The sequence below is a fragment of the Schistocerca nitens genome, chromosome 10, assembly GCF_023898315.1.
Source record: "Schistocerca nitens isolate TAMUIC-IGC-003100 chromosome 10, iqSchNite1.1, whole genome shotgun sequence".
Classification (NCBI taxonomy): Eukaryota; Metazoa; Arthropoda; class Insecta; order Orthoptera; family Acrididae; genus Schistocerca; species Schistocerca nitens.
The window spans coordinates 99,274,067-99,289,345 of NC_064623.1; the positions used below are offsets into that span (position 1 = coordinate 99,274,067).

Sequence of the window (15,279 nt, forward strand, 5' to 3'; positions counted from 1 at the left end):
GAATGGTTTGCAGAAGTTATCTGAGCGTGCCGCAAGTGTATTAGTGTACATTTCGACCACCCACCCCCCTCGTAAATAGGTTGTTATGGTTGTGGTCTTAAGTCCAGAGACTGGTTTGATGCAGCTCTCCATGCTACTCTAACCTCTGCAAGCCTCTTCATCTCCGAGTAACTACTGCAACCTACATCCTTCTAAATCTGCTTACCGTACTCATCTCTTGGTTTCCCTCTACGATTTTTACCCTCCACGCTTCTCTCCAATACTAAATTGGTGACTCATTGATGCCTCAGAACGTGTCCTACCAACCGATCCCTTCTTCTAGTCAAGTCGTGCCACAAATTGCTCTTCTCGCCAATTCTGTTAAGTACCTCCGTCATTAGTTACATCTACCCATTAAATCTTCACCATTCGTCTGCGGCACAACAGTTCGAAAGCTCCTATTCTCTTACTGTCTGTATTTATCGTCCATGTTTCACTTCCATACATGGCTTCACTCCATACAAATACTACTGGCAACTACACTTTTTTTTTTACATTACTATGTTCCATTTTTTTAGTTACTTTATAGTTACATCTATCTCGAGCGTGAGATGTGCCATTTTTATGTGGGACTCCTTGTGTAATGTGTATAACAAAACCACTTTCTTTTGCAAATGCGTTTAATTTCAGTGCGTACATACACTACTGGTCATTACAATTGCTACACCGCGAAGATGACGTGCTACAGGAGCGAAATTTAACCGACAGGAAGATGATGCTGTGATATGCAAATGATTAGCTTTTCATACCATTCACACAAGGTTGGCGCCGGTGGCGACACCTACAATGTGCTGACATGAGGAAAGTTTCCAATCGATTTCTCATACACAGTTGACCGGCGTTGCCTGGTGAAACGTTGTTGTGATGCCTCGTGTAAGGAGGAGAAATGCGTACCATCACATTTCCGACTTTGATAAAGGTCGGATTGTAGCCTATCGCGATTGCGGTTTATCGTATCGCGACATTGCTGCTCGCGTTGGTCGAGATCCAGTGACTGTTAGCAGAATATGGAATCGGTGGGTTCAGGAGGGTATTACGGAACGCCGTGCTGGATCCCAACGGCCTCGTACCACTAGCAGTGGAGATGCCATCGTGCAGCCACGTCTCGATCCCTAAGTCAACAGATGGGGACGTTTGCAAGACAACAACCATCTGCAAGAAGAGTTCGACGACGTTTGCAGCAGAATGGACTATCAGCTCGGAGACCATCGCTGCGGTTACCCTTGACGCTGCATCACAGACAGGAGTGCCTGCGATGGTGTACTCAACGACGAACCTGGCTGCACGAATGGCAAAACGTCATTTTTTCGGATGAACCCAGGTTTTGTTTACAGCATCATGATGATCGCATCCGTGTTTGGCGACATCGCGGTGAACGCACATTGGAAGCGTGTATTCGCCATCGCCATACTGGCGTATCACTCGGCGTGATGGTATGGGGTGCCATTGGTTACACGTCTCGGTCACCTCTTATTCGCATTGACGGCACTTTGAACAGTGGAAGTTACATTTCAGATGTGTTACGACCCGTGGCTCTACCCTTCATTCGATGCCTGCAAATCCCTACATTTCAGCAGGATAATGCACGACCGCATGTGGCAGATCCTGTACGGGCCTTTCTGGATACTGAAAATGTTCGACTGCTGCCCTGGCCAGCACATTCTCCAGATGTCTCACCAATCGAAAACGTCTGGTCAATGGTGGCCGAGCAACTGGCTCGTCACAATACACCAGACACTACTCTTGATGAACTGTGGTATCGTGTTGAAACTGCATGGACAGGCGTACCTGTACACGCCATCCGAGCTCTGTTTGACTCAATGATATATTTGTCCAATGAATACCCGTTTATCCTCTGCATTTCTTCTTGGTGTAGCAATTTTAATGGCCAGTAGTGTATTTGTTCAATGATAATAGTGTCGGCTATAAAAACTAAGCTGATTTCGTTTTGCGCGCCACGCTAGAATCACTGAAATTCGTATTTCCCTCCTTAGCTCGGATCGCTGCGTAAGCTCGAAGCCGTAGTTGCACAGTAATTGCACACAAGTGTTGCCAGCGGGCGTCGGCCGGACCCCAGTGTCGCCGCGAGACAACGGTACCTCCGTGTCTCTGTCCTCCACCCCTTCCCCTCCGCGTCCCCCCCCCCCCTCTTTTCCAGCTCCTCAACTGTCCGGTCCTATCCAGTGCGGGGACACCGAGTCTCCAGCAAAAACAGCCAGGGACGGCGCTGGACGCGCCACTCACCCGCCAGCCACAGCCTTAACGCAATACGGCACCTTGTCTGCCACTGGACTAAGGATGGGCTAAACCGCGGTTTTCTCATATCAGTGATTTTCTGTGAATGTTAATTTTCGGTAACTGCGATTCTTAACTGCGACTTCTGCGATTTTTGCTACTTCTGCGATTTCCGCGACTTAAGCTATTTCTGTGACGTCTGCGATTTCTACGTTTTACGCGAGTTCTGCTATTTATCACCGTAGATGATACAATGTGATTGGTCGCTTGTAAGAAATGAACTGTGTCAACGCAACCGAGAAAGATGTTCTCGCCTGTATAGGCGATTATTTGTCAGGGCCTAGGATTAACGTTTCAGTAACCCAACTGACAAAAAGTTACGTTAAATAGTATTATTAATATTTCCAACGATTCTTCTTCAGTTGTTACATGATATACGTAACATAAGGTTGCCCAAAGACAAAATTTCATCCCAACAAAACAGTCAGTAGTATGTTTTACCTATGTTCATCCTTTCCTTTAATTTTATATTAAGAGGGGTAGGATGTCTAACGGGTCGACTTGGAGCAGGAGAGGCACCACACGACATTTTAATTTTCACTGTCTATACTTTTACAAAGAAATTCATAAAACTTTGTTAGCATGACCAGGAACGATTCAAGATTCACACTCATAGCAGCGAAAGTTCAAAAACATAACAAAATGTATTTTTTTTACATGTGAAATTTGATAGTTTTTTTCACTTAGTATTGACTGCATTTGTTACTATAGGTACACTATTCTTCATAAGTAAGAGAGAGTCTTCGATGAATTTTGCACAGCATACAAACCATACTGACAGGTGTATGAAACTCTAGAATTTATTTAATGTATCAAAAAATAAATGAGCTGTTACATTTTTACTTCATGTTAAGAAAAAACTGAAATTTTATAATTAATTCCCTCAATTTTTACCTCAGTTTTAATAGATTTGGAAAATTCTAGACTGATGCCTTCAGATGTTAAGTCCCAAAGTGCTTAGAGCCATTTGGAAAATTCTAGAATTTCACATATCTGCAGATGTGGTTTGTATGTTGTGTAAAATTCATCGAAGAATCTCTCTTACTTATGAAGAAAAGTGTACCTATAGCAACAAATGCAGCCAATAGTAAATGAAACAATGATGAAATTTCATATGTAAAAAAAATATTTTCTTATGTTTTTGAACTTACACTGCTATGAGTGTGAATCCTGAATCGTTCCTGGTCATGCTGACAAAGTTTTATGAATTTCTTTGTAAAAGTATAGACAGTGGAAATTAAAATGTGCTGTGGTGCCTCTCCTGCTCCAAGCCGGCCCGTTTGATGTCCTACACCCCCTTAATGGAACAAATGGTTCAAATGGCTCTGAGCACTATGCGACTTAACTTCTGAGGTCATCAGTCGCCTAGAACTTAGAACTAATTAAACCTAACTAACCTAAGGACATCACACAAATCCATGCCCGAGGCAGGACCCGAACCTGCGATCGTAGCGATCGCTCGGTTCCAGACTGTAGCGCCTAGAACCGCACGGCCACTCCGGCCGGCTTAATGGAACAAGTATGAAAATTTTGGTAATGTGATGTGGAGAATCATAGCACAAATTACCAAACAGTACCATAAGAGTTCATGTTTAGAATACAGATTCCAACCACATTGTTACATTTTACGATTCATGTGTTCCGTTTCCACTGACTTGGAAGCAAACATGCACAGTTGGGCTCAGTTTTTACCAAGTCACTGGCGGCAGAACGCTCATAGCAAAGCCGACCGACCGTGGTTAAGAGACAAATGTTCGGTTTGTACAGCGAGAGATCAGCGCCACGTTTTTATCCTCGTTAAGTCGTTAATCTTCGTCGCGCCGTCGCTGTCCGAGTGCTCGCGAAGTTTTTCTACTCACGGCTCTTCACCGTAATTTGTGATTCGAATCGTGGAGTTCGTCTTTATTAAGCTGCATCAAAACTCTCTCTACGGTCTGGGCTTCCCCTACCTGTGTGAACCGAAGTTGTTGACTGGCTAGTTACCCTCTACACTGTGCTGAGGCCCACTTCTGATTGCACAGCTGACGCAGTACGTCCAACTCGTGTGGCAATTCGCCGAATGGACCATCCCCGCCACTCGAAAGGCTACAAATGGACCGCTTTCAATCTCGCCCATTTGGCTGTTGGAAGCACGAGTGCGTCTCCGTGGCATGGCTACCTGCTTGCTTTACACGTTTGCACCACATTGAGCCTTCTGGCTGTGAGCATTCCCTGTTAAAACATAGACACAGATGGCGCTCTGGTACCCATGCCATTACGCTATCTGCAACCATTTCAGTGCATCTACTATACCCCAGGTGCAATACGCCAGTAGGGGGACTAAGTATGTTCTGCCCCACTCTCTATTGTTGCCAGATTTATTCAAGATTGCGACGATGACGTCATCCAAGATGGCGGATTTTGGCGGGAAGATAGGTCAATTGGGTTACCTCCACTAAAATAACCCCCCTCCCCTCCCCAGAAATGACGGAAAGTTCAAATTCCATCAGGACAATGCAAAACAGCTTTGCCAACCTATGAAAATGGCGGGCTGGGCTTACTCCATTAACCTGATTGCCACCTCTTCCTAGAAAATGGTGGGAAGAGGACTCAGCCTGTGCTGGACATAAGTCTTTATTTTGCATTCAGTCTTTAAACAATTTGAGGCAGTACAGCCATCCAGTGTGTTCACCACAAGGTCCAGCGCCCAACTGACCTATTACACAGTACTGCCACGAGAGGGCGCTGTCGTCCATTCTGTGACATAATCCAAGATGGTGGTCTGGGGTGGGGGAATTGGCAGGAAACAGTGTGGTCGCCATGGGGTCCGGAGTCCAACTGACCTAGTACACAGTACTGCCACCAGAGGGCACTGTCGTCCATTCTGTGACCAGGTCCAGACCTCGTGGTGAACACACTGTTTCCCGCCATTTTCCCCCGTCATCTTGCATTACGTCATAGAATGGAAGACAGTGCCCTTTGGTGGCAGTACTGTGTACTAGGTCAGTTGGGCTCCGGACCTTGTGGCGAACACACTGGATGGCTGCATTGCCTCAAATTGTTTAAATAAAGACTGAGTGCAAAATAAAGACTTATGTCCAGCATAGGCTGAGTCCTCTTCCCACCATTTGCTAGGAAGAGGTGGTGGTCGGATGACTTAGGTTAGTGGAGATAGCCCAAGTGACCTATTTTCCTGCCATTTTCTTAGGTTAGTAGAGGTGTGTTGCATTGTCCTGATGGAATTTGAACTTGCCGCCTTTTTCTGGGGAGGGGTGGGGAGGGGGTTAGGTTAGTGGAGGTAGCCCAATTGTCCTAACTTCCTGCTAAAATCCGCCATCTTGTATGACGTCACAGCCGCCATCTTGGATGATGTTGTGCTGTCGCCAAGTCTACAGGCCGCCATCTTGGATGACGTCATCGCCACCATCTTGGATACATCTGGCAACAATGGAGAGTGGTTGCTCCACTACTAACATTTGCAGTTATGTAATTTCGTTCTTGGCAAGATAGAGGATGACAGTTGCCTTCCACGCTTAGAGTTTACTGATGAGGCAACATTCCATTTAAATCGAAAGGTGAATTGTCATAATGTGAGACTATGGGGTATGGAAGAAGCACATGAAGTCATACAACATGAGAGACACTCTCCAAAATTTAACGTGTTTTGTGCAGTTTTATGGAAAAAGGTGTACGGTCCATTTTTCTTCACAGAGAACACTCTTGCAGGAAGCACATATCTTGATATGCTTGAGAACTTTCTTTTCCCTCATTTGGAGACTGATTCGAACGGCTTCATTTTCCAACTGGATAGGGCACTGCCACACTGGCATCTCGAAGTGCAGGAATTTTTAAATCAAAGGATTACTCAACGATGGATCGGTCACACTGGACCAAATTATTCAGCCTTACATTACTGGCCTGCAGTGTCACCGGACCTAGTGGGGGTTTATAAAAGACTCTATGTGCCTCCGTTAGCAACGACAATGAATGAACTGAGGCATCGCACAACAGCAGCCTTGCAAGCTGTAGCTCCAAGACGTGCTCGCTGCTGTGTGGGGACATTTTGAATACCGCATTCACATATGCTGTGCATCTCAAGGGAGCATATTGAACACGCATGAAAAGGTATCGAAAAAAACACTTTTTGAGTTTCCCATTCATCACAAAACGAAATTCGTTCTTTATGTTTACTAGTTTCAGAAATATAGACTTGCCAAATCTGATGATTCTTTTTGAAACACCCTGTATATAAAATTACGTTTGCACGGAACCCTCAGTGCGTGAGTCCTACTCGCACCTCATCAATTTTTTTTTGTATTTTCTATTCAGATCTAATACCTGCGTTATTTAGATATAAAATTCATCAATATATGTTAATTGACACAAATATAGTGGGCATTATTTATAAAAAATGCAAGTCTTCTTTTTTCTAATTACATTTCACACACAAAATGGAATTTCATAATTACCGATCTTTTATAAAAATTGTTAATAATGATTGTTTGGATAAAAATACTGCTTTTCTCATTTTCATGTATTTTACGCCTTACGCAAACGCTCGCTCATAGAACATGCACTACTGTTTAAAAAATTTGCATCAGCCAGGATTCGAACCTGGGCCACATACGCTGCAGGCGATCAATCTGCCACAGAGCCACGTGGTCCGTCGACTAAATCGCCCGTAATTTACTGGATTAAAGACGATCGGAAAATGCCTGTACGCCTCCGTATGAGCCGCAATTTCTAGTACCTTATCTCCGGGGTCCTTACGGCGCACCGGCCGTAGTGGCCGTGCGGTTCTAGGCGCTACAGTCTGGAGCCGAGCGACCGCTATGGTCGCAGGTTCGAATCCTGCCTCGGGCATGGATGTGTGTGATGTCCTTAGGTTGGTTAGGTTTAAGCAGTAGGCGACTTATGACCTCTAGTGCTCAGACCCATTTGAACCTTACGGCGCGATGTATTTCAGCGGCGGTAGAATCATTCGGCAGTCTGCTCCAAATGCCGGTTCTCTAAATCTACTGAACAGCGTTCTTTGAAAAGAACGTGGCTTTCCTTGCAGGGACTCCCATTTGAGTTCCCGATGCATCTCCATAACACTTACGTGCTGTTCGAACCTAGCGGTAACAATTCTGGCAGCCCTCCTCTGAATTTCTTCTATGTCTTCCTTCAGTCGACCTGGTATGGATCCCAAACACTCGAGCAGTGCTCAAGAATAGATCGAACGTGCGTCCTATATCTGGTCTCCTTTACAGATGAGCCACACTTTCATAATATTCTCCCAGTAAACCGAAGCCGACCATTCGACTTCCGTACCACAGTTCTCACTCGCTCATTCTGTTGTGGACTGTTAAGGCAGCCAGTCCACAGTGAAGTAGCCGAAAGGGCACGCGTCACTCACGCCGTCTGGCGTTAAGTCTGGAACAGGATACGTGATGAATGTGATAAAGAAAAGAACATAGCTACTAGAACACTTAACTTTTATCTCGTCCTTTGGTATACAGCATTCTTGATGATACAAGTGAGACTCTTTAGATTCATGAAATGGTACAATTGGCGCCTTGCTAGGTCGTAGCCATTAACTTAGCTGAAGGCTATTCTAACTGTCTCTCGGCAAATGAGAGACAGGCTTCGTCAGTGTAGTCGCTAGCAATGTCGTCGTACAACTGGGGCGAGTGCTAGTCAGTCTCTCAAGACCTGCCGTGTGGTGGCGCTCGATCTGCGATCCTGACAGTGGCGACACGCGGGTCCGACATGTACTAATGGACCGCGGCCGATTTGAGCTACCACCTAGCAAGTGTGGTGTCTGGCGGTGACACCACACATTCCATCTCATACATTACGCCCAGATGTTTAAATGACGTCACTGTGTCAAGCAGGGCACTACTAATGCTGTATCCGAACATTACGGGTTTGTTTTTCCTACTCAACCGCAAACAAAAGACGGCTAGAGCTAACCACGAATGCCTGTGTGCGTTACACCTGCAACATTCGCCGATACGATCGTGTTAGTGCTTCATACTCCGAGCTAGGGTGGCTGCGGCCGGACAAATTGCGTGACTACCACACTCTATGTCTACTCGACCGACTCCTCGTCGCGCAAGCACCCCAGTACCTTGCTTCAGAGATTAAAAACCTGTCATGCCATCATAATCGAAACACGAGGTCACTCTTATTTGGTATCCTAACTGTGCCCACTCACAAAACAAAAACTTTTGCAAACTCCTTCTCAGTCCGCCTCTGGAACAAATTGCCCCTTACCTTCCGCAAAATTCAATCTCCTGCTGCTTTTAAGAAGAAGTTGAAGCATTTCCTACTATCATCCTCATAAAGTTCTCCACAAAATTAATGTACAAGGGCAATCCCCTCATCTGTCAAATAGCAAAGCTAGCGTCTCCTATCTTGCTCCTGAGATGCCTTCCTCTTCATCTATCTCTATTAGCCACGCAATCTTCTTTTCCTTTATATTTCCTTAATTATGTTTCATCATGTCTCTCTATTCTTCTCCTCCCTTCACCATGAGTCTCCCTCATACTCCCTGCTGCCAGCACTCCTATCTAAAATCTGTCTGTTCAATAATGTCTAATTATAACAGTACTTATGATCTGCGAATATAAACTCTATATGTATGTATTTTTACAGGTGTACCTTTCTAATTGTTTATTTCACTTTTTGTACTAGATGTAGTTTAACATGCCTACTAAAACATATGAATGTAAAATAAGTAGAATGCCTGGTTAGATGTAAGAGAGGGCCTGACGGCCCTAATCTTGCCAGGTTAAATAAATCAATAAATAAAAATAAATAAAATAAATAAATTAACTTAGATTTTTCCACATTTAGGGCTAGGTGCCATTTATTACACCGATTGGAAATTTTGTCTGACTTATATCTTATTACAGTCAGTCAACTTCGACACTTTACCTTACACCACGGCATCATCAACAACAACCGCAGATTGCTGTCCACCCTATCCGCCGAATCATTTATGTGCACAGAGAACTACAGCGGTCCTATCACACTTCCCTGGGGCACTCCTGATGATACCCTTATCTCTGATGAACACTCACCGTCGAGGACAGCATACTGGGTTCTATTATTTAAGAAGTCGTCCAGCCACTCACATATCTGCGACCTAATTCCGTATGCTCACACCTTCTCTAACAGCCTGCAATGGGCACCGTTTCAAATGCTTTCCGGAATTGCAGAAATATGGACACTGCCTGTTGCCCTGCATCGATGGTTCTCAGTGCTTAATGTGAGAAAAGGGCAAGCTGAGATTCGCAAGAGCGATGCCTTCTAAAACCACGGTGATTCGTGGACATAAGCTTCTCAGTCTTAAGAAAGTTTATTATATTCGAATTGAGAATATGTTCAACGATTCAGCAGCGAACAGAAGCTAGGAATTTTGTAATTTTGCGCGACCGTTCTTTTACATTTCTTATACACTGTGTGTTCAAAAGTATCTGGATACCCCCAAAAACACACGTTTTTCATATTAGATGTATTATACTGCCATCTACTGCCAGGTACTCCATATCATCGACCTCAGTAGTCATCATCAGACATCATGAGAGAGCAGAATGGCTCCGCGGAACTCACAGACTTTGAACGTGGTCAGCTGATTGGGTGTCACTTGTGTCATACGTCTGTACGCGAGATTTCCACACTCCTAAACATCCCTAGGTCCATTGTTTCCGGCGTGATTGTGATGTGGAAATGTGAAGGGACACGTACACCACAGAAGCGTACAGGCCGACCTCGTCTGTTGACTGACAGAGACCGCCGACAGTTGAAGAGGGTGGAATCTGTAATAAGCAGACATCTATCCAGACCATCACACAGGAATTCCAAACTGCATCAGGATCCACAGCAAGTACTGTGACAGTTAGGCGGGAGGTGAGAAAACTTGGATTTCACGGTCGAGCGGCTGCTCAGAAGCCACACATTACGCCGGTAAATGCCAAACGACGCCTCGCTTGAGTAAGGAGCGTAAGCATTGGACGATTGAACAGTGTGTGGAACGTTGTGTGGAGTACGAATGACGGTACACAACGTGGCGATCCGATGGCAGGATGTGGGTATAGCGAATGCCAGTGAACGTCATCTGCCAGCGTGTGTAGTGCCAACAGTGAAATTCTGAGGCGGTGGTTTTCTGGTGTGGTGGTTTTTTTGATGGAGGGGGGCTTGCACCCCTTGTTGTTTTGCGTGGCACTATCACTGCACAGACCTACACTGATGTTTTAAGCACGTTCTTGCTTCCCCGTTTTGAAGAGCAATTCGCGGATGGCGATTCCATCTTTCAACACGATCGAGCACCTGTTCATGATGCAAGGCCTGTGCCGGAGTGGTTACACGACAATAACATCCCTGTAATGGCCGGCGGCTGTGGCCGAGATGTTCTAGGCGCTTCAGTCCGGAACCGCGCTGCTGCTACGGTCGCAGGTTCGAATCCTGCCTCGGGCATGGAAGTGTGTGATGTCCTTAGGTTAGTTAGATTTAAGTAGTTCTAAGTCTAGGGGACTGATGACCTCAGATGTAAAATCCCATAGTGGTGACAGCCATTAGAACCCTGAAATGGACTGGGCTGCATAGAATCCTGACCTAAACCCTGTAGAGCAACTTTGGGATGTTTCGGAATGCTGACTTCGTGGCAGACCTCACCGACTGACATCGATACCTCTCCTCAGTGCAGCACTCCGTAAAGAATGGGCTACCAGTCCCTAAGAAACCTTCGAGCACCTGACTGAACGTATGCCTGCGAGAGTGGAATCTGTCATCAAGGCTAAGGGTGGGCCAACACCTTATTAAGGGGCTCCGGAACGCCCTATACTTGCAATGTTAAAATAACGCTTATAAATTACATCTTTCCTCACAAAGTATTTGAGGTAGGAAGTTGAGCTTTTTACAGATTATTTATTGGAATATGTGCTACAACTTAACACAGGGATTTTACAAAATTTTAGTTCAGTTATTAAAGATGATTTTTTTTCAATTGTAATGAAAATGCACAACATTTTTTTGCAATTTTTTATTTATATATTAAAAATTTACAGTTTTTTGGAAAAAGGCTGTGTTAAATTATGCAGAAGGTACTGTGTAACATTTACTGAAAGTTTGAAACAAATATGTTTGGAAGATCCTTAGAAAACATGTAATTAGTATGAGAAAATAAAAGTTTTGGGAATCGAGCGACAAAGATTGGATTAACTTTTTAGTGCATTCCAGGTCCATAGGATGGATTATCTTCATCCTCTGCAAACTCCTCCTCCAGCTTCCTCTTGTTCCTCCTCCTGTTTACTCTTGCTTGTATTTCTAGACTCTTTACAGCCCTGTCTGCAGCCCGAAGGCGTTCCTTGTCTAAGGCAAGCATCGCTCGTACCATGTTCGAACCTATCTTCATTCCCATATTTCTAAATACCTTTGGCTTTCCAACATTTCTCCTTTTCTTAAAAGCCTTCGGAGGATTTCTAATAACTTTACTTTTACTCATTATTATACTTCAACAAAACAGAGACTCAAGAAACAGAATTAATTACGAATATTTTCGAGATAACGACAGAGTAAACAAACATGAAACAATCGACAATCACACCAGCGATATATATTGAACCATCACAGGTTAGCCACAACACATACTTTATCTCACATCACTAAAATGTACCTGATGAACACGGACGTTAATAATAACAGCATTTGACAGCAGTTTAACAGCGCCACAGTGGGTCACGCCCATGTAGAAAACATTTCAAAAAAAATTTCAAAATAGTTGTAGTCTTCGGAATTGAATAAATTATATATCTATTAAAAGGTAATAGTCTGCAGATTCAGAAAACGCAAAAAAGTAAAAATTGAACTTTTCATGATTTTGAGCCTTTCCGGAGCCCCTTAAATTCCAGCATTATCGAATGAGGGCGCCACGGACTTGTAAGTCATTTTCAGCCAGCTGTCCAGATACTTTTCTTGGAACAGTATATACAGGAGTCACCTGCGCTTTCTTCGAGTCGCTTGGGACGTTTGCGACGCGGAATCTCCTCTGTAGGGTGATCGACGAACTGAGGCGCACTACCCGACACCTGGAGAATACTGGCCCTATCGTTCCACGACTGTGGCACCGAGTGTAGGTCCCCCCGTGCAGTTACCCAATTAATACGATCCAATACCTTTAACCCTAGGACTCACTCTGCTAATATTTCCTTAGTACTCCATCTGGGGTCATACATGACCCCAATCAATATATAATTGACTGTGTGTACTAATCATTCAGAGAACAACGTACTGTCGTTTAATACTGTTTGTTTACATTTTATTTATTATTTAGACACATTTCACAGCTTTTTTAACAGGTATGTACGTAGTAGAATTAAATTACATATGACAGAGTAATTACATATCAGAAGTTACAATATTACTCTAAGTCATAATTTGTTTCACTCATAAATGTTTCACAATGGCTTAAAATTTACAGAAAATGTGATGAACAACTCAACAGGAAACATAATTCTAACCCGATCCCTGCTTACCGGTACTGCACTTTCATCTTCTCCACTGTTATCATTTTCAGCAAGAATATCATTTTCTTCTAATTCATGTAAACAAATTTCATCACTTTGGTCTACCTGTGTCTTCGGCGTCACTACCTCCTGAATCACTACTGCTACGAAATAAGTCTTCCGTAGCTTGTTCTACACTATAGCCAGGAGCAAAACGTATTCCATCCATGCTGAAATTACACTGCAACAACAAACGTACAAACGAACTTCCAGTTTGAGGTTAGTTCTGAGTAACACCTGAATAACACCTGAATTCAGTGTTAACAACTCAAAATACCTAAGAAAGAGATTGTTAGTTGATAATCTATACATTCTATGAATGTTACATATAATCTATCTGGGGTCATAATTGACCCCAACAGTAGTTTTTTGTTAATTATTGACTTAAATGTTGCGTCAAGCGCTCTAAAAATTTTTGTGAGAGAACTACAATACTGTGTGGTAAAAGTCATAAAATTCTGGATTTTTACAAGAAATAGAAATATTATTTTATCCATAGTAAAGATGATTGGGGTCACCTATGACCCCAGAGTGAGTCCTAGGGTTAATAGGGCAACGGGGAACTATACCTTCCCCCTGCTTACGTGTAAATAAAGCCTGAATAAATTCCTGTGCACAGACGTTCCAGAAGTCCAGCTTTAACAAACAAACACAATCACACACACACACACACACACACACACACACACACACACACACACACACACACACACACACGGAACGGTACTCCAGAACGATACAGTCACCGCTAACGACTCATTCGCACACTCTGAACCATCTAGCGATGCAGGATACGCTCTCCCTAACTTGCTACTACTGAGCCTACTTGTCCGACTGATAGTAAATAGGAGTAAAAATGTGGCAGAAACACAGCAGTCAGAGCGGAGCGCCAATGAACAGGCGTGCGTTAGCGACCTCGGCTACGGTGGGCGGGTGAGGCGATGGTGGATTTTGAGAAGGTCAGTGAGATGCAGTGCCAAATACCGTATCGTCACTTCCACTATATAGACTACCGACCATTTAAATTGCTACACCAAGAAGAAATGCAGACGATAAACGGGTATTCATTGGAAAAATTTATTATACTAGAACTGACATGTGATTACATTTACGCACAATTTGGGTTCATAGATCCTGAGAAATCAGTACCCAGAACAACCTCCTCTGGCCTTAATAACGGCCTTGATACGCCTGGGCATTGAGTCAAACACAGCTTGGATGGCGCGTACAGGTACAGCTGCCCATGCAGCTTCTACACGATACCACAGTTCATCAAGAGTAGTGACTGGCGTATTGTGACGAGCCAGTTGCTCGGCCACCATTGACCAGACGTTTTAAATTGGTGAGAGATCTGGAGAATGTGCTAACCAGGGCAGCAGTCAAACATTTTCTGTATCCAGAAAGGCCCGTACAGGACCTGCAACATGCGGTCGTGCATTATCCTGCTGAAATGTAGGGTTTCGCATGCATCGAATGAAGGGTAGAGCCACGGGTCGTAACACATCTAAAATGTAACGTCCACTGATCAACGTGCCGTCAATGCGAACAAGAGGTGACCGAGACGTGTAACCAATGGCACCCCATACCATCACGCCGGGTAATACGGCAGTATGGCGATGACGAGTACACGCTTTTCGTTCACCGCGATGTCGCATAACATGGATGCGACCATCATGATGCTGTAAACAGAACCTGGATTCATCCGAAAAATGACGTTCTGCTATTCGTGCATCCAGATTCGTCGTTGAGTATACCATCGCAGGCTCTCCTGTCTGTGATGCAGCGTCAATGGTAACCGCAGCCACGGTTTCCGAGCTGATAGTCCATGCTGCTGCAAACGTCGTCGAACTGTTGGTGCAGATGGTTGTTGTCTTGCAAATGTCCGCATTTGTTTACTCAGGGATCGAGTCGTGGCTGCACGATCCGTTACAGCCATCCGGATAAGATGCTTGTCGTCTCGACTGCTAGTGATACGAGGCTGTTGGGATCCAGCACGGCGTACCGTATTACCCTCCTGAACACACCGATTCCATATTCTGCTAACAGTCATTGGATCTCGACCAACGCGAGCAGCAATGTCGCGATACGATAAACTGCAATCGCGATAGGCTACAATACGACCTTTATCATAATCGGAAACGTGATGGTATGCATTTCTCTCCTTCCACGAGGCATCGCAACAACGTTTCACCAGGCAACGCCGGTCAACTGCTGTTTGTGTATGCGAAAGCGGTTGGAAACTTTCCTCTGTCAGCACGTTATAGGAGTCGCCACCGGCGCCAACCTTGTGTGAATGCTCGGAAAAGCTAGTCATTTGCATATCACAGCAACTTCTTCCTGTCGGCCAAATTTCGCGTCTGCAGCACGTCATCTTCGCGGTGTAGCAATTTAAAGGCCAGTAGTGTAGGTGTAAACA

The 15,279-nt window shown here is 44.4% G+C and overlaps 1 protein-coding gene across 3 annotated transcripts in view; it reads right to left on the reverse strand.

Annotated features, from left to right (window-relative positions):
* LOC126210051 (uncharacterized) overlaps positions 1 to 15,279 on the reverse strand; it is an 895,609-nt gene that overhangs the window by 368,493 nt on the left and 511,837 nt on the right. The window lies entirely within an intron of this gene.